Raw genomic sequence first — 20,726 nt, 5'->3', positions numbered from 1 at the left:
GTATATCCTAAGGGAGGTGTGAACCTCCTAGGGGAAGGCACTCTGTTGACTTTGATTACTTGGCTGGCCTGGGAGGAGAGCTGGCCAGGTAAAGGCAGGGGGCATCTCTAACAAGAAATTTACAGTTCTGCCTGCAATGTTGCTGACCCTACTTGACCATCCCCTCAGCTGCAGTGGTCATTTGGAAGTTGGGCTGAGTGAAGGGCTTTTCAGCTTAGAGCCAATAAGATCTGTGGCTCTGACCTGGGCATCCTTCGACTCCAGGGCAGGTCCATTTCCAGTGATCCAACTCTTGGCAGAGCTGCCAGGGCTCTTCACAAGCTGACTTCTGCTGAAGCCCAGGCTTACCACATTGAAAGCCACTGCAGTGGACTGGCCTGTTGGGTCTCCTTGAGGGCAGATCACTGTACAGATCAGCCATTAATAGGCCTGCCACCCATTGCTTCTAATGCCTAGCTTTCTTTTCCTCCTGGTTTGTGTTAAAGCAGACCAGAGGATGCAAGTCAAGGGAGTGCCCGTGTCCCATCTCTAATCTTCGGTGGCCTGAACTACAAGTCTATAGTCACAGGCATGTTCTGTAGTAGTTTTTCTAAAGTAGACAATGCCCATGAGGAAAATTATATTCTCACTTAAAAATTTCTTTCCCTTTGGTCTGAAAGGGAGGTTTTTTCTACTTACTGTATACTTCGCTGATGGCAAAGTGAATCTAGCTATGAGATTATTATTTAAGTTCTTATTTTGGCTATGCTATTACAGAAAAATGTTAGCCATCTCTTTTATAAGGTCTAAAGATTAAATTGTGTGTCCTACAGATTCCTTCATAATAGAATCAGTTTCCTACCTTGAAGAGAATAGAGAAATGAAAGAACAAGTTGGGCTTAGAATAGAGAAATGAGGGAGCAAGTCCTAGATCGCTTGCTGACAATAGCAATATCGCATGAATACTTAGCAAACAGTTTCAACCATTAGATAACAACTTAAGAAAACATTTACCAGAAGGTCCAATGCCTTCTATAAATTTTAAGAATCATGTACTTGAAAACACCTCTTAAATATCTAACATGGTGTAGTTTGTTTAACCAGTAAACTTAAGGACAACCATATAAAAGGTTTTTAGTTTCTTTCTACCAACAAGTTTAAAACATGATACACAGATTCAGGTCACACAAATTAAAATGGATCTTTGATTGATTTTAGCAGCTTAAATTTATGGACAATCTTATCTATAAGCCATTTAAAATAAAACTCTTAATAAAATTTCCCCATGTGGACATACAATATGTACACACATATAACATAGCATAATAGACCAATATAGCAATTTTAATAATAGCTTTTAAAATCTTTAACTCTTTTTGTAGATTGCCAATTGATTTGAATTGCTTTTTGTTTTTAGTAACCTCAGTTAACCATACTTTCTCTCAGTTGGTACTGTTAATACATTATTGGCTTCATCTGTTTACAGAGCCATCCCAAAGTACTGAATACAATAGAAGTGGCTGGAAAAAGTCTATAGGAACCTATAGGAGGACAGCTAAACACAGAACCAACAACACTTTAGTTTTATGAGCAGCAAATCATATATAACTATGGATGACAAAAGACTTTAAGTCGCCATGTTTAAAATTATAAACTCATCAACCAACAAGAGGCACTTGCTTACTTCACAGTATTTTTGAAAGCACCTGTAGGATTTTGCAAGTATTTAACCCTTTAGGCTTCTGGGGCTTTCTCATTAAGATAACTATCATGTCTAGTAACACAAGATCATTAGACTTTTTAATTCTCAAACATTTGTATTAATAGCATTTTCCATTATAGAAACTTAAAGTTTGTTACCACATCATATCTTGACAGTACTTCTACTATAATCCAAATAGCCTGATTAGTTGGTGTCTCTATAAGATGAGAGACATAGGTCCTTCGATTTTTTCAGTTGGGCCCAAACTGGAAAAACCAAAGTCCAGGATTTACTGGAAATTTTAGAGACCAGATTGTTTGAAACTTTGATTTTTTGAATGCCTGTCAAGAATGCCAAGAAGGCTCAAAATCCAAAATTCTGGTTGAAATAAGATTCCTTAAAATCATGACATAACATAGACCAAATTTGATCATTGTTAACAAGGTGATTATTCAAATCTTTGAAAATAAGCACATATTTAAATAACCCATAGCTCTTAATAAAAATTCAGCTGTTTTTGAACAATTAGAATTTAACAGACATCAAGAGAACATAATAGATTACTTTAACACATTGCTTTAACAGAGCATCAGAGTTTAATTCTATGTCAAAGAGAAATTGAGCTTCCTGTGATATTTTGCTGTGAGGTTTCCTTCCTTTACCTTCTTTCATATTGGTGACCATGTTTCTGTGTTTCTGTGTGTAACACATCTTTAAGCATCTTTTGCAGGGCAGGATGAGTGGCAACAAATTCTTTCGGTTTCTGTTTGCTATGAAAAGTCTTAATTTCACCTTCATTCACAAATGAGAGCTTTGCAGGATATAATATTCTGGGCTGGCAGTTTTTCTCTCTTAGTACCTGGGCTATGTCTCGCCATTCCCTTCTAGCTTGTAGGGTTTCTGATGAGAAGTCTGCTGTGAGTCTAATTGGAGATCCTCTAAGAGTAATCTGACATTTCTCTCTTGCACATTTTAGGATCTTTTCTTTATGTTTCACTGTGGTGAGTTTGATTACAACATGTCATGGTGAGGATTTCTCTTGGTCATGTTTATTAGGGGTTCTATAAGCTTCCTGTACTAAGATGCCTCTGTCCTTCTCCAAACCTGGGAAATTTTCTGCTAGTATCTCACTGAAAATGCCTTCTAATCCTTTCTCCCTCTCCATGCCTTCAGGAGCTCCTAGAACCCGAATGTTGGTTTTTTTGATAGTATCCTGTAGATTCCCGACAATATTTTTTAGATTTCTAATTTCTTCTTCTTTTCTTAGGTTTGCCTGTTTCCTTTCCTGTTCTCTGTCTTCTAAGTCTGATATTCTCTCTTCTGCTTCGCCCATTCTGTTTTTAAGGCTTTCTAATGTGTTTGTCATTTGATCTATTGAATTCTTCATTTCATTATGATTTCTCGTCACTATCACAGTTTCTTGTTCCACTAGTTGTTTCATTTCATTTTGATTCCTCCTTAATATTTCATTTTCACGAGAGAGATTTTCTATCTTGTCCATGAAGGATTTCTGTAGTTCAAGAATTTGTTTTTGAGAACTTCTTAATGTTCTTAGCAATTTTTTGAGATCTGCTTCTTGCATTTCTTCGATCTCATCATCTTCATAATCTTGAATTGGGGTGTCTTTTTCATTTGGGGGCGTCATAGTGTCTTCCTTGTTCTTGTTACCTCGGTTTTTGCATTTGTTGTTTGGCATGTTGGAGATATTTGGTTTCTTCACTCTGGTGTTTTTTCTTGTTACACTATGGCTCTATATTAAGTGGACTGTCTGCTTTCAGTGGAGCCTTAGAGGCTTGAGATGAGTGTGGACTGAGAGCTGTGTTTGGTTCCTCAGGGTTGAGGGTGTGTCAAAGATGACATTCCCAGGTTAGGTGTGGTAAATCTCTCTTTCTTTTTTTTGATTCAAAAGGGAAGTAATTCTGCACAGTTGAACATAATTGGAGGTAGTTAGCAGGCAAATGATATATCCAAAGGAGCCAGAGATCGGAAGCTCTTTCCCAAGGGCCACACAGGGAATCTCTGCTGCCCACAGTGTGGGCTCCAATTCTCCTGCAGTCTCCCACTGGGTTGCCAAGTTAGATGCTAATCTCCTGTTGTTTCACCCCTCCCCCCAGAGTCAGGTTTTTCTGCTAGGCTCAGGGCCGGTGCAGACCTGAGGTCGCCCTGCTTATGACGTATGTCAAAATGGCGCCTGCTCTTTGTCTTGCTCGCCTTTGAGAGGTGAGCAGAGAGAGAGAAACTTGTGTCTGTATCGGTCACTTTTTTTTTTTTTCCTCTCTCTCTTCTAGTTAGCCTGGTGAACTTTTCCCCACGGAGTTTCAAGCCTCGTTCCCTCTAGTCTCCTCTTTCCGCTTGCCCACTGGTGTCTTGGGCTATTGAGGTTCGGCTCACCTCGCGTTCCAACGCTGGTGTGTTGAGTCTGCCGCTGGTGTCCCGAACTTGGGCTCCCACGCTCTCCACGCAGGTCCACTGTGAATCACTAGTTCCGGAAGAGTTTCCTCTGCTGTTTCTTCCCCTACTCTTCCTTGACCCTGCAGTATCTCCACTTTTATTAACCTGTCTCTCCCCCCCGACTAATAGTGTGTGCCCTTCCTTTCCGCCATCTTGCCGCTCTCCCCTCACTTTTTTCTTTATTATCGGCTTAGTGTCACTTCTATCACATTGTTTTGGTCAAAATAAGTCACAAGTTCAGAAGTTTGACGTAGCAGTTTTGTTGCTGTTTGGGTTATCCATATCCCATATTGGAGAGCCTGGTTTGAGACTGGATTCTTTCACCTGTGATCCAGCTTCCTGTTAATACACACCGTAGGAGGCAGCAGGTTATGGTTCAAGTACCTGAGTCCTTGCTATCCATGTTGGAAACCTGGATTAAATTCCAGGCTCTTGACTTTGGCCTGGCCCAGGCCTGACCGTTGCAGGCATTTCAGTAGTAAACAGATAGAAAACTTCTCTCTGTCTCTCTTTCTGTGTCTGCTTTTCAAATTAAATGAAAATATGTAAAGATTTTTTTAAAAGTCCAGAAAACAGCTAAGAAGAGGGAAAATATTCCCATTCATTAAGGGAAGAATCACATGTGCATATATATATATATATATATATATATGAGGATTGTTGGCCATCTTTAAAAACAATCTCACTTTGTTCACTTGTATAGGAACACATTTTTCGTAGTGGGGCATGACTTTCTGATATTATACTCACTTGTTTTGACATCTGCCTGGAATCTCCTCACTAGCAACAGGTAAGTTCAATTGATTTCATTGTGTTCATATAAATCTCAGAGAAAATTTTACTTGAGCTTTTTCTAATTAATTGCCCTAGTTTTGATAATTATATATTTATCACTTCTTCCCAAACCCTGAGCCAAATCCACCTATGTCCTTTTTCTGTTACTTCTTAAATTTCCTGACCTGCAGTACTTCCTCGGACCACAATATCTTACTTTTCATTACCTTCTGCAGGTAATTTGTTCTTGATCAGCATTCTTTTTACATATCAGAACACTGTTAAGAAAAATAATTGCTTTGCTTCTAATTGGCATGTCCTTATACCAGGTTTTGCTCTTTCTGTTACTAATGGAATTAATCTTTTTCTTTAAGAAATGAACCAATAGGTCTAGATTTTTTTAAAAAAGAGTAAACCTTACTAATGTAGCCTTGTGGTATACTAAGATTTTCATGCTGCAATATGTATGTATAGGAAGTTTTAATAATTTTGATACTGTGCCATTATATCTCATGAAAATAAAAATTAGTTTTTAAATAGAATCAATTTTGGCCAGATTTTCTTAATAGCTGGCTGCAATATTATGCTGTTGGCTTAAGTATTTTAATTTGTTACAAGCTTTTATAATAATAGAGTAGACTAAAAGTTCCAAATTTTTAAAGCAAATTTATGTTTTATTCAAATCTTTAAAATTAATATATTAATTTGTGAATTTCTTGGCACCTTGTAAACTTGACGTAACTTAAGTCTAAAAAGCTGAACAGTTGCAAGACCAAATTGTATGTTATTAAGTGAGATGTAAATAGTTATCTCTAAACAAAATCAATGATTGGGTCAAATTTGTTTCATAGAATTCAAATTTTTTGGTTAATAAAAATTTTTAAATGCAATAAATGCATTGATTGTACAATTCTTTCGGAAACAGGGTGTTATGCTGTGTTACTTTAGTGTATAAAGAAAGCATAAATATATCTTATTGGAAAGTCAGAACCCCTTTGAAAGGTTCTTTGAACAGTCAGAATTTTAGAGTGGAAAAGCGTCTATTGACAATGACAAAGGCTAAGAACTGTCCTAACTGTGAATAACTCTTAGTTGGCTACCTCTGAGCTCTAAGAATGAGGAAAATCTTAGAATCATATACTCATATGGTATTTTGTTATCAGTACCTATCTCTCATAAAGGCTAGCTTTTAAAATTTATTATGCTTTCAAATTAGCCAAAATGTTGCCAAGATCTGAAATCTCAAATATTTGCATTCTCTGCTTTGTTTGATTTGCCAGTTGCTCTCTGAACCTTGGCAACCTTCAACAGCTAAGTTGATCACTTGTCTGTACTTCCGATTCCAGTTCTGTTAATTCAAATGGATGAAAAATTGTGAAGTTACAGAAAGTATTTTCAGTAGACATAGATAAATCACTACTAATTGTTGCTCTGCATAATTTTATTAAAAGTGCAATTGAAAAACAGTTAAGCTAAGAATTTCAGGAATAGCCTTAAATTATTTGAGTGCTAGCTTTTCCCAAAGTGTCTTCTTTGTTAATTTTAGTTTTGATGGTTCCCATTACCATATCCATAGCACAACATTCTTTCCCTATGTTAAAAAATTAATTTCAAATGATATTTGGGGAATATGATGAGAAAATGATGTCTGATAAACTGTCATTATTCAACATACAAGCTCAAGTGGTTAAAAAATGGAACTTTGAGAACACTGGTGGTTTTGTGAATAAGTCACAATTCATATCTCCAAAATTTATTTTAAAATTTATAGCTTAAATTGGCATACTATTGTATATTTATCAATGAAGTCAATTTTTCAACTCAAAATAAAAATTTTAATTTTTTTAGTTTTCTAGTGTCTTCGTTCATTTTTTTTCCTTTGTGATTAAATTCACTGACATCTTTCACTTTAAGAACTTTTTTCCATAACGCATTTCTCTTCTGTGTTATCTAATTCCATCCACACCTATTATTATCCCCCTCATTCCACTCATGCCTGATCCTTTTATTTACTCTGACCCTCTGGCGTGGAGCTCCCAAGTGTACTATGTTTGTAGCAGGCTTTTTGCACTTGTAGGCAGGCCTTCCACTGATTAAAAGCAAAGTTTTATTGCATGTCTATATGTAATAATCAGCGTGCTAGATGTTGGAGATAAGGAAATAATAGCTTCTTTGAGATTTCAGAATATGTCTTCTTTATTCTAGTATCCTAACACTTAACACATACCTGACCCTTAGCAGATTATCCATGAATTACTAAAATTTCACCCAAAGCATCCCATCTTTATTTGGATTGTTTTCTCTTAGTTCATAATGGTTAATCCAAAGTTTGGGATTCATTCCATGTGCTGATCAGTAAAACATGGGGCAACAAATATTGTTCTTAGATATTCAAATGAAATTCACTACTATGGCAACAAACATGGCTTCAAGTGCTTCATTGTTCTGTTGAGCCAGGTGGCAATGCTACATTTGGTTGAACTGACTTTCTGGTTAGACAGCAATCTGTGCAGTGCTAGTTTTGTGGTGCTGACCTGAAATAGGTCTTTGATTTTGTGACCCAGAGACCAGAAATTAAAAAATACGAATCCATCAAGATTAAATTGCGTATTTTAAAAACATAGTATAATTATTTGTAATCATAACACAAATGAAGTGAATAAGATGTAAGATTATTTGCAAACAAATTTTTATTTCTGAGTAAAGTAACATATAAATATTTTAGTTTTTTTGAAAGACAAAGAAACAGAATGAGAGAGAGAGAGAGAGAGAGAGAGAGAGATACAGAGATCTTCCACACACTGGTTCCTTCTCCAAATGCCTCTAATAGCCAGTGCTATTACAGTGATGTAGATCAGACCAAAGCCAGGAGCTTGTATTTCAATTCACATCTCCCATGTGAGTGGTGAGGACCCAACTATTTAACCCATCACTTACTGCTTCCCGGATGTGTGTTAGCAGGAAGCTGGACTCAACAGTAGAGCTGAGACTTGAACCCAGGCATTCTAATACAGGATATAGCATCCCAGGTTGTGTCTTAACCACTGTGCTTAATGATGGCCCAATAATATTTTAAAACTTCAAAAATGTAAGCCAGAAAAAAAATCTTATAATTATTCCCAAATCCATCTCCTGCGGGTAGTCAAAATAAAACCAAACAAATGACATGCATATATTATTCAGTTATTTATTTACTGACTTTATAAATGTATCTTACTATAATTTGTTTTGGGTCAGACTGCCTCATGGAACAATAAAAACTAATTTTTATTTACACTTGAAATAATGAAATTGTGCATGTATGGCATTGGGTCACACATCCTTTTGAAATCCCTGAGGCCTTATTCTTTGTTTTGCCCAACTTTCTTATGAAGAGTGAAGATTCATGCTGACTGATTTGAATAAGCCCTCATTTTTGTTCCCAAAATAACATATGATTTGGTCTTCATGTTCTGCAAAATTTTGTCTTTTTCAGGTCAAACTTTCTCAATGCCATTTCCTTCCTTCCATTTGTTTCTTTAGAGAGGAAATTATCCTTTTCAGGAGCCAAAGAATATTAAAAACCTTCTAAGGCAACTTTGTTTTAGCTTGTTTACAAGAAGAGGGTAGGTTTAAGAGATGGAGGAAACTGAGAAAGAAAGAGAGGGAAATTTAACAAACTAAATAAGAAAGTATTGGAACTTGAAATTAAATATGTATACCTATCTATATATTTCCAACATATTTATTGTAATTTTGACCAAAGTTCATGATCCATCAAATTTCATGTACATTAAAAATATTGCTCAATTAGCTTTGACTCCTTATAAAATAAAGTTTGCACCCATCTTCTTATTAAAATGTTTTAGACCTAAGCCCACAACAAAATTACATCTCTAGAAATGCTGCTAGGTTTTCTAAAAGAACATCACTCTACTTAGGGCAAGAGCTCAGGGGTTTTGCATATGTTTATATAGATGCTTGTTTTCCTCTATAGACACCATGATGCAGTGGAAAGAGTATCTGATTCTGGAATTGGAAGAAGTAAGTGTGTGTCCCAGACTGTGTACCAGCAGCCCTGCAACCTTGGGTGAGTCACTTAACCTGTCTGATACTTGTTTCTCTTTCAAATGAAAACTAAATGATACCAACCTTTCAGGTTTGGATTGTAGCTCCTGTGGATAATATATGAAAAAGTGCTTTGTAAATTTGTAAAGTGTCATGCAAAGGATAATTATTTCATTTCAGGTAAACTCAATTATTGCTCTAAATTGGTATGTCCAACCAAATCAAATGACTACCAAGCCCATATGAGCCCTGGTTCTATCTAGAAAGGTTTTAATTAGCAAGCTATCAATAGGACTAGTTTTTTTCTTTTTAAAGAACACATTTTTTTGCAATGATTAAATTAGGAAAATACTATACGCTTTCCCTAATACAACCACTTTGAAGCTGAATCATTTGGCCCTTACCTCAAAATTTTCTCATTGTCAGATTCTAGAATCAATCCTGCCTTCCTTTAGAGAAGCCCTGTTAAGCTGTGAATTGTGAGTGAGAGCACACACAAACACAGAAACAACACACCCATCTGACAAGGCAGACACAGTGCCGATGGTCTACCATATTTTTAGGTGTTTATAAAATTTTTAATTTATTTTGAAATGAAAAAAAAGTGAACTTTTAGGTCAAAGTAAATGTTTTAATATATTAATATGTTCCTGGTTATGCCAAGGGAATCAGAAAATGCAACCTGTAATGTATGTGGTAGGCCTCCGTAACCCAGGGTGAATTCTCTGAGGATCTCAGTTTCCCGCAGTTGAAGGCACACTGAGGCACTGTTCCAACAGCCGTGGTGTTGCCAGGAAGTCACAGCTCTGTGATGATTAGTTCTATCTTGGGAATAGGGAAGGCTTTGCAGAACTGATATTTAAATCAGACTTTGACGGATAATAAAATTTCTACAGGTGGTGATGTTAGGGAGGGCATTTCTGGGAGAAAAAACAGCATGAGACTTAAGAAATGGGGCTACAGGCAAAAAAAAAAAAAAGTTAGAACTTGGTAGTGATCCAAAACCAAAAACAGCTTCTTCAGTACAAAATCAGGGGTGGGGGACCTTACTTATTTAACCAAGTGTTACTATTTTTCTCTATTGTCTTTTATTAAAATATTTTAGAACTATATCCACAAAATATAAAAACATCTGCAGAAAAACCTTATGAGTAAGCAATGGGTTGTTCAAAGAGCTATGAGATGAGATTGAATTAACAAGGATATTGTGTAAAGAACAGGGCAAAGTATTTTGTTGTCAGTAATTCTCTGACTGCAAACAGCAGGAAATGAGTAGCTAGTTCAGACAAAAGAAAGAAAAATAAGAAAGAAGAATGGAAATTGGCTTTGCTAACATATATGGTCAAAGTCAAAAGTCATTTCTTTTCTTATCCCCACAGCTGAACAAGGTAACTTCCATCTAGAAGTCCAATTTTACCCCCAAACTATTGAACCAATTCCATAATTTGCCCGGACCTCTAGGTCAACACTCAGATTATCTAGCATCCAAAAATGTAAGCTGATTCATGCTCCCAATTTTGGTGACCTTGAGCCTTGCTACAAGACTGATACAGATTATGAAGTTAAATTCTTAAACTACATGCCATTCTGTTCCTAAAGGCAAATTCTTACATTATATACTACTTCTATGGTCCTCTTTTTACTTTTACCAGTTTTCTTTTGCTCCTCATCACCACATCTCTGCTCCTTATCTCCAAGGCCCTGTGAGTAGGGCTGATATTTATGCCTTATAGAGTAGCATTGTACATCCTATGTACATTGCTATCAGTTCTAATGTATTGAAACAGCCTTGGGCTGGTGCTGTGGTGCAGCGGGTTAATGCCCTGGCCTAAAGTGCCAGCATCCCACATGGGTGCCGGTTCGAGACCTGGGCTGCTCCACTTCCGATCCAGCTCTCTGCTATGGCCTGGGAAAGAGGTAGAAGATGGCCCAAGTCCTTGGGTCCCTGCACCTGCGTGGGAGACCCGGAGGAAGCTCCTGGCTCCTGGCTTCTGATTGGTGCAGCTCTGGCCATTGTGGCCAACTGGGGAGTGAACCAGTGGATGGAAGATCTCTCTCTCTCTCTCTCTGCCTCTCCTCCTCTCTGTAACTCTGACTTGCAAATAAATAAATAAATCTTAAAAAAAGAGAAAGAAACAGCCTTCTGATGGTCTCTGGCACCTGCTCTGAGCAGTTGATCACTGCATGCGCCAGTGGTTAGAGATTGCCCTATCATTTCTGCCTGTATCAGCATTCAGGTTAATGTCTGATAGCATCTTGGGAACCTCAGTTTGAAGATGGCCAATGAAGATTCTGTGTGTGTTAAAGCATTAGTGCTTCTCTTCATCTAAGGATGAGGCTAAATTTGTCCATCAGAAAATATTATTTTCAAAATTGGACTTAGTTTCTATCATTTAAGGGGCCAACCATGTCTAACGCGAATGAAAACTGTTGAGTGATTAGTTTTTTAGTAAATGCATGCCAAATATGTTCAGAAACCATATATTAGGGACAAAAGAATAGATTAGTCATGGTTTTGACCCGCAAGGAACTTGCTTCTCTTCTTGGCTCTGCCACTTACTACTTTCTTCAGAACCATTCAGTTTTACCTCTTTTTCTTTTTAATTTAAAGTTAGGGTAGATTTTTGTTGACTTTTGAAACTAGGTGACTAACTGGATTTATAACTATATTTGAAGGTATAACAATACTCTCGAAACATAATTGTGTAGAGCCTCTGAAAAGCCCATTCAAATAATCTCTGAAATACTCCATTTGTCTATCTGTCCATCCATCTATCCATCTATTCATCCATCCATCCATAATCTTACTGGATTCATTCTTTTGAGAAATGTACTTGCAAAGAGAAAAAGACCTCCAAGAACTTTATAGACTAGTAGAGACATAAATACAAAAATACACAATTCCATTTTCATTGTGGAGATTAGGTCACATGTAGACAAACACACAAGTTTTGTAGGGTTATAATGTAAATGATCTTAGCTAGATTCTGGAAGATTATAGATCTGTATTGGTGTTCTGGACCTACTCTTACTGAAGCTGTAGCTGTGAGTAAGTTATTTAACATTTCTATGTCATGGTCTCCTCATCTGTTTTATGTATATAATGTCACTTGACTGACCCACAACACGTGCCCATCATATTAACTACCTCTCTCTTTTTCCCTGTCCTTCTTCACTCTCTCTATTTTAAAATCTTCTGTACTCTATTTATTTATTTGAAAGGCTGGGTTGTGTAGGGGGAGTTTGACAGATATCATTTTTTAAAAAAGATTTATTTATTTATTTGAGAGGGAGGGAGGGAGAGATAAAGAAAGAGAGAAAGAGAAAGAGAGAAAGAGAAAGAGATCTTCCATCTGCTGGTTCACTCCCCAGATGGCCTCAACAGCCAGAGCTGGGCCAATCCAAACCCAGGAGCCAAGAGCTTCTTCCAGGTCTCCCACATGGGTGCAGGCTGAAGCACTATCTTCCACTGCTTTCCCAGGAACATTAGCAGGGAGCTGAACTAGAAGTGGAACAGCTGGAACTCCAATCGGCACCTATATGGGATGTTGGAGTCACAAGTGGTAGCTTAAGCTCCTATGTCACAGTGCTGCCCTCCATCTCCTGTCTTTGTTATCTTAATCTCAAAAACAAAAAGAGTTTAATATGATTTCTAAATTGTTTAAGTACGTAAAGTTTGAGACCAGCATTGTAGTTTAGCAGGTAAACCTGCTGCCTGTGACAGTGGCATCCTAAATGGTCACCAGTTAGTTTCCCAGCTGCTCCACTTCCTATTCAGCTCCCTGCTAATGTGCCTGAGAGAAGCAGTGGAAGATGGCCCAAGTGCTTGGGCACCTGCAACTCATGTTGGAGACCTGGAAAAAGCCCCTGGCTCCTGGTTTTGGCTTGCACCAGTGCGGGCTATTGTGGCCACCTGTGCAGTGAACCAGCAGATAGATCTCTCTGTCTCTCCCTTTCTCTCTAACTCTGACTTTCAAATAAGTAAGTCAATATTTTTTTTGAGAATGTAACTGCTTATGATATAAGAACAATTGACTTAAGGAGTACTTTCATGAATTATGGTGAAATATACAGTACATTCTATAAGGACAGTAAACTTTTATTAATAACACTCAGGCTCCTCTCACCTTCAGGACCTGATATATCTCCTTCCTCTTACTTGTAGATCTCTTTCTTCTGTGCTTGCATGGTATACTCCTAGTCAACCTCCAGGTCTCAGTCTAGAATCTAGTCACTTCCCCAAGGATGATGTATGGGGGCTTCATTTGAGAATTATCTTGGGACTCTATATTCATACTGTCAAAATATTATCACAGTACAATAATCTCCTACTCATTGGCAATGCCAAAATTTGATGTCTAGAATCTTTTAATGTATTTCCATTTAAAAAAGGCAGTGATAAAGATCTACCAACCATAAGCCCTTCTGACGGCTGTTTTATAGTTGTCAGCAAAGAAAGGGGATCTATTTATATTTCATGCTCTCAATGCAAAATAGATGTAGATTATTAACATCTGGTATATAAATCATTTGGCATATGCCAGGCACTAAGCTGAGTACTTTATGTGCATTATTTCATTTACTGTTTATATCAACTTTAAGAAATATATTTATGCCTTTTTTTCCCAAGATTTATTTATTTTACTTGAAAGTCAGAGTTACATAGAGAGAGGAGAAGCAAAGAGAGAGAGACAGAGAGGTCTTCCGTCCACTGGTTCACTCCCCAATTGGAAGAAATGGCTGGAAATGCGCTGATCCGAAGCCAGGAGCCAGGAGCTTCTTCTAGGTCTCCCACACAGATGCAGGGGCACAAGGACTTGGGCCATCTTCCACTGCTTTCCCAGGCTATAGCAAAGAGCTGGATAGGAAATGGAGCAGCCAGGACTTGAACTGATGTCCATATGGGATGCCGGCACTGGAGGCTGTGGCTTTACCTGCTGCACCACAGCACTAGCCCCTATTTATGCCTACTATTACACAAATTACTGTGTTTCCTAAATCTCAAGACACCATAGATTGTAAAAATAAGGAAGACAAATACATCCAACAAAAACTCAAAACAGCAACAACCCAGATATTATTAGTTTAGCAACAGCTTTTCAGGGAAAGAAGGACACACAACCTTTTAATATACACATTAATTCTAAGGTGATACAGATGTCAGATGGATTAGAATTGAGGCAAAAAGTCAAATTTGAACTCAGGGCTGTACAACTACAGAACCAATTTTTTTAAATTTATTTTTTAAGGAATAGAAATTTCAAAAGTACAACTTTTGAAATATAGTTATTCTTCCCACCATATCAGTCCTCCCACCCCCATTCCCACACCTCCTCCTCCTCCTTCTCTCCTTGCCAATCCTATTCTCCTTTAAGATTCATTTTCAATTAACTTTGTACACAGAAGACCAACTCTGTACTAAGATTTCAACAATTTGCTTATACACACACATAAAGAACTTTTTGAGAACTGGTTTTATGGTTAACTCTCTCTCTCTCTCTTTTGTTTTTAAAGATTTATTTTATTTATTTGAAAGACAGAGTTACAGAGAGAGGTAAAGGCAGAGAGAGAGGTCTTCCATCCACTAGTTCACTCCCCAGATGGCCACAATGGCCAAAGCTGCGCCCATCTGAAGTCAGGAGCCAGGAGCTACTTCCGGGTCTCCCACATGGGTGCTGGGGCCCCAAGACTTGTGCCATCTTCTGCTTTCCCAGTCCATAGCAGAGAGCTGGATTGGAAGAAGAGCAGCAGAGACTGCAACTGGCGCTTCAGGCCAGGACTTTAACCTGCTGTGCCACAGTGCCAGCTCCTCTCAATACAACTCAATGAGGACAGAGGTCCTGCATGGGGAGTTAGTGCACAGTTACTCCTGTTGTTAACAGTTAACACTCTTAATGTATGATGTCAGTGATCAACTGAGGATCTTGATATGAGCTGCCTAGGCTATGGAAGCCTTTTGAGTCCACAAACTCTGTCAGTATTTGGACAAGGCCATAAGCAAAGTGGAAGTTCTCCCCACCCTTTAGAGAAAAGTACATTTCTTTGACGGCCACTTCTTTCTGCTGGGGTATCACTCACAGAGATCCTTCATGTAGAACATTTTTTTCCACAGTGTCTCAGCTTTCCATGCCTGAAATGCTCTCATGGGTTTTTTAGCCAGACCAGGAAGCCTTAAGGGCTAATTCTCAGGTCAGAGTGCAGAACCAATATTTTTAACAATATATTCTCTGTGTATTCAGAAAATTAGCCCTCAACTCCATGGCACTTGTGAAAAACTCATGACATAAATAATTATTTCATTTATAACTGTGAAAATATACAAAGAAACTCACAGAGAATGTAAATGCTAAAATAAAAAAAAGCAAAGCAACCAACAAACATTAAATGCAAACTTACTAGCAATATTAGATTTGCAGTGATGCAGAAAATACAGAATATTTATTAATGTTTTAGTCACTTTATATGATTATTTCTTTTAACTCTCATAATTTGGTAGGATAAATGTATTATTACAATCCATATTCAACAAATAAGGAACTGAGGCATAAAACCTGCACTAGATAATATAATAATAAAGGAGAATTTGTATTAGATTTGAGGAGACTAATTCTAAAACCCACAACATGTGGAATTGGTAGAAAATTCTACAATTTCCCAGATCCCAGGGTTGGAATGATGTTTTCTGAGCAGTTGAATAAAATTGTTCAAGAGAAATGTTTGCTGTTGGAGCAGGTTTTTAACAGGGGAAATCTGGTTTGTTGTGGAAATGAGATCCTTCTAGACTCGTTTTCTGCACAGATCTGAATCTTGCCAGCTTCAAATTTGACAGTTCTGGTAATGGTAATTTAGTTAAAAGCAACTGCTTTTAGTCTGGTTGCTATCTCTAGTACTTCTAGAATGAAGTCCCCTGGTGGGCAGATATTTTGTTCCTGGTTGTATCAGGGGCTGGCATAGGCAAGGGATTCAGTAAATCCTTACTGAATAAACAAAGTGTGAAAGAAATTAATCACAAGCCATTTACTTTTGAACAAAGAAAATGCCCATCTTGAATAATGTGACTTATACATCAGGCCATGGCCAGTGTCTATAGAGTTATGTGTTATAAGAAGGACTCCCTACTTTAGGTACATAGTCTAGGAAAAGACACCACTGGGCAGGTGTTCTATTTCTTTTTTTTTAATTAAACTTTTATTTAATGAATATAAATTTCCAAAGTACAGCTTATGGGTTACAATGGCTTCCCCCTCCCAAAATTTCCCTCCCACCCACAACCCTCCCCTTTCCCGCTCCCTCTCACCTTCCAATCACATCATGATTCACTTTCAATTCTCTTTATATACAGAAGATCAGTTTAGTATATATTAGGTAACGATTTCAACAGTTTGCCCCCATACAGTAACACAAAGTGAAAAAAAAATACTGTTGGAGTACTAGTTATAGCATTAAATAAGAGTGTACAGCACATTAAAGACAGAGATCTTACATAATATATTTTTTTAAAAAAATTAATTAATTTTCTATGCCATTTCCAATTTAACACCAGGTTTTTCCTTCTTTCATTTCCAATTATCTTTATATACAGAAGATCGATTCAGTATATAATTAGTAAAGATTTCATCAGTTTGTACCCATGCAGAAACACAAAGTGTAAAAATACTGTTTCAGTACTAGTTATAGCATCACTTCACATTAGACAACACATTAGGGACAGATCCCACATGGGATGTAAGTACACAGTGACTTTTGTTGCTGACTTAACAATTTGACACTCCTGTTCATGGCGTCAGTAATCTCCCTAGGCTCTAGTCATGAGTTGCCAGGGCTATGGAAGTCTTTAGAGTTCGCTGACTTTGATCTTATTCCGATAGGGTCATAGTCAAAGTGGAAGTTCTCTCCTCCCTTCGGAGAAAGGCACCTCCTTCTTTGATGGCCCTGTTCTTTCCACTGGGATCTCACTCCCAGAGATCTTTCATTTAGGTCTTCTTTTTTTCTTTTCAATGGTATCTTGGCTTTCCATGCCTACAATACTCTCATGGGCTCTTCAGCCAGATCCAAATGCCTTAAGGGCTGATTCTGAGGCCAGAGTGTTGTTTGGGACGTCTGCCACTCTATGAGTCTGCTGTGTATCCCACTTCCCATGTTGGATCGTTCTCTCCCTTTTTGATTCTATCAGTTAGTATTAGCAGACACTTGTCTTGTTTGTGTGATCCCTTTGACTCTTAGACCTATCAGAGCCATCGAATGTGAACTGAAATTGATCACTTGGACTAGTGAGATGGCATTGGTACATGCCACCTTGATGGGATTGTATTGGAGTCCCCTGGCACGTTTCTAACTCCACCATTTGGGGCAAGTCTGATTGTGCATGTCCCAAATTGTACATCTCCTCCCTCTCTTTTTCCACTCTTAAATTTAACAGGGATCACCTTTCAGTTAAAATTTAAACACCTAAGAGTAATTGTGTGTTAATTACAGAGTTCAACCACTAGAACTAGAACAACAACAACAAAAACAACAACAAATACTAAAAAGGATAAAGTATTACATTGTACATCTAGAGTCAGGACAAGAGCTGATCAGGTCATTGTTGCTTATAGTGTCCATTTCACTTCAACAGGTTTTCCCTTTGGTGCTCAGTTGTCGCCAATCAGGGAAAACAAATGATATTTGTCTCTTTGGGACTGGCTTAATTCACTCAGCATGATGTTTTCCAGATTCCTCCATCTTGTTGCAAATGACTGGGTTTCATTGTTCCTTACTGCTGTATAGTATTCTATGGAGTACATGTCCCATAATTTCTTTATCCAGTCTACTGTTGATGGGCATTTGGGTTGGTTCCAGGTCTTAGCTATTGTGAATTGAGCTGCAATAAACATTAATGTGTAGATGGCTTTTTTATTAGCCAAATTAATTTCCTTTGGGTAAATTCCAAGGTGTGGGATGGCTGGGTTGTATTGTAGGGTTATATTCAGGTTTCTGAGGAATCTCCAGACTGACTTCCATAGTGGCTTAACCAGTTTGCATTCCCACCAACAGTGGGTTAGTGTCCCTTTTTCCCCACATCCTCTCCAGCATCTGTTGATGGTAGATTTCTGAATGTGAGCCATTCTCACCGGGGTGAGGTGAAACCTCATTGTGGTTTTGATTTGCATTTCTCTGATTGCTAGTGATCTTGAACATTTTTTCATGTGTCTGTTGGCCATTTGGATTTCTTCTTTCGAAAAATGTCTATTGAGGTCCTTGGCCCATCTCTTAAGTGGGTTGTTTGTTCTGTTGTTGTGGATTTTCTTGATTTCTTTGTAGATTCTGGTTATCAACCCTTTATCTGTAGTATGGTTTGCAAATATTTTTTCCCATTCTGTCGGTTGCCTCTTCACTCTCCTGACTGTTTCTTTTGCAGTACAGAAACTTCTCAATTTGATGTAATCCCTGACTGCCTGTGCTCCTGGGGTCTTTTCCAAGAAGTCTTTGCCTGTGCCTATATCTTGCAGGGTTTCTCCAATGCTCTCTAATAATTTGATGGTTTTGGGTCGTAGATTTAAGTCTTTAATCCATGTTGAGTGAATTTTTATGTAAGGTGAAAGGTAGGGGTCTTGCTTCAAGCTTCTGCACATGGAAATCCAATTTTCCCAGCACCATTTATTGAATAGACTGTTCTTATTCCAGGGATTAGATTTGGATCTTTGGTCAAATATAAGTTGGCTGTAGATGTTTGGATTGATTTCTGGTGTTTCTATTCTGTTCCATTGGTCTATCCATCTGTTTCTGTACCAGTACCATGCTGTTTTGATAACAACTGCCCTGTAGTATGTCCTGAAATCTGGTATTGTGATGCCACTGGCTTTCTTTTTGTTGTACAAGATTGCTTTGGCTATTCGAGGTCTTCTGTGTCTCCATATGAATTTCAGCATCATTTTTTCCAGATCTCAGAAGAAGGTCTTTGGTATCTTGATTGGTATTGCATTGAATCTATAAATTGCTTTTGGGAGAATAGACATTTTGATGATATTGATTCTTCCAGTCCATGAGCATGGAAGATTTCTCCATTTTTTGGTATCCTCTTCTATTTCTGTAAGGTTTTGTAGTTTTCATCGTAGAGATCTTTAATGTCTTGGTTAAGTTTATTCCAAGGTATTTGGTTGTTTTTGTAGCTGTTGTGAATGGGATTGCTCTTAGAAGTTCTTCCTCAGCTGTGGCATTGCCTGTGTTTACAAAGGCTGTTGATTTCTGTGCATTGATTGATTTTATATCCTGCTACTTTGCCAAACTCTTCGATGAGTTCCAGCAGTCTCTTAGTAGAGTTCTTTGGATTCCCCTAAGTAAAGAATCATATCATCTGCAAAGAGGGATAGTTTGAGTTCTTCCTTCCCAATTTGTATCCCTTTAATTTCTTTTTCTTGCCTAATAGCTCTGGCTAAAACTTCCAGAACTATATTGAATAGAAGTGGTGAGAGTGGGCATCCCCGTCTGGTACCAGATCTCAGCGGAAATGCTTCCAACTTTTCCCCATTCAATAGAATGTTGGCCGTGGGTTTTTCATATATTGCTTAGATTGTATTGAGGAATGTTCCTTCCATACCCAGTTTGCTTAGAGTTTTCGTCATGAAAGGGTGTTGTATTTTATCAAATGCTTTCTCTGAATCTATTGAGAGAATCATATGGTTTTTCGTCTGCAGTCTGTTAATGTAGTGTATTACGTTGATTGTTTTGCGAACGTTGAACCATCCCTGCATTCCAGGGATAAATCCCACTTGGTTGGGTTGGATGATCTTTCTGATGTGTTGTTGCATTCTATTGGCCAGAATTTTATTGAGTATTTTTGCATCTATGTTCAACAGGGATATTGGTCTGTAATTCTCTTTCAATGTTGCATCTTTTTCTGGCTTAGGAATTAAGGTGATGCTGGCTTCATAGAAAGAATTTGGGAGGATTCCCTCTTTTTCGATTGCTCTGAATAGTTTGAGAAGAATTGGAGTTAGTTCTTCTTTAAATGTCTGGTAGAACTCAGCAGTGAATCCATCTGGCCCTGGGCTTTTCTTTGTTGGGAGGGCCTTTATTACTGCTTCAATTTCTGTGTCAGTTATTGGTCTGTTTAGGTTTTCTGTGTCTTCTTGGCTCAATTTAGGTAGGTTGTATGTGTCCAAGAATCTGTCCATTTCTGATAGATTTCCCTGTTTGCTGGCATACAAGTCCTTGTAGTAATTTCTGATGATTCTTTTTATTTCTGTGGTGTTTGTTGTTATGTTTCCCTTTTCATCTCTGATCCTATTGATTTGGGTCTTTTCTCTTCTTTTTTTAGTTAGTTGGGCCAATGGGGTGTCAATTTTGTTTATTTTTTCAAAAAACCAGCTCCTCATTTGGCTGATTTTTTGTAATATTTTTTTGGATTCAATCCTGTTGATTTCTTCTCTGATTTTAATTATTTCTCTTCTCCTCTGGGTTTGGGTTTGGTTTGCTGCAGATTTTCTAGATCCTTGAGATGACTTGAAAGCTCATCTATTTGGTGCCTTTGCAATTTCTTGATGTAGGCACCTATTGATATAAATTTTCCTCTTAACACTGCCTTTGTTGTATCCCATAGGTTTTGGTATGTTGTGCTGTTATCCTCATTTACTTCCAGAAAATTTTTGATTTCTCTTTTAATTTCTTCTATGACCCATCGTTCATTCAGGAGCATGTTGTTCAATCTCCATGTGTTTGCACGCGCTCTAGGGATTCCCGAGTTGCTAATTTCCAACTTCATTTCTTTATGGTCTGAGAAGCTGCATGGTAT

General features: G+C 37.8%; 1 protein-coding gene across 1 annotated transcript in view; it reads left to right on the top strand.

Moving 5' to 3' along the window:
- The first annotated feature begins 8,913 nt into the window (after nucleotides 1-8,913).
- The window catches only part of SCEL (sciellin), a 276,458-nt gene continuing 264,645 nt past the window's right edge, over nucleotides 8,914-20,726 (top strand). Inside the window, exon 1 of the mRNA XM_062195295.1 lies at nucleotides 8,914-8,975. The gene's annotated coding sequence lies outside the window, so the exon portion shown is untranslated. The remainder of the gene's footprint in view (nucleotides 8,976-20,726) is intronic.

This window comes from Lepus europaeus, chromosome 6, assembly GCF_033115175.1.
Source record: "Lepus europaeus isolate LE1 chromosome 6, mLepTim1.pri, whole genome shotgun sequence".
NCBI classification, from domain to species: domain Eukaryota; kingdom Metazoa; phylum Chordata; class Mammalia; order Lagomorpha; family Leporidae; genus Lepus; species Lepus europaeus.
Note: the sequence above shows the minus strand (reverse complement) of the source record. Positions and strands in the feature narration are given on the sequence as shown.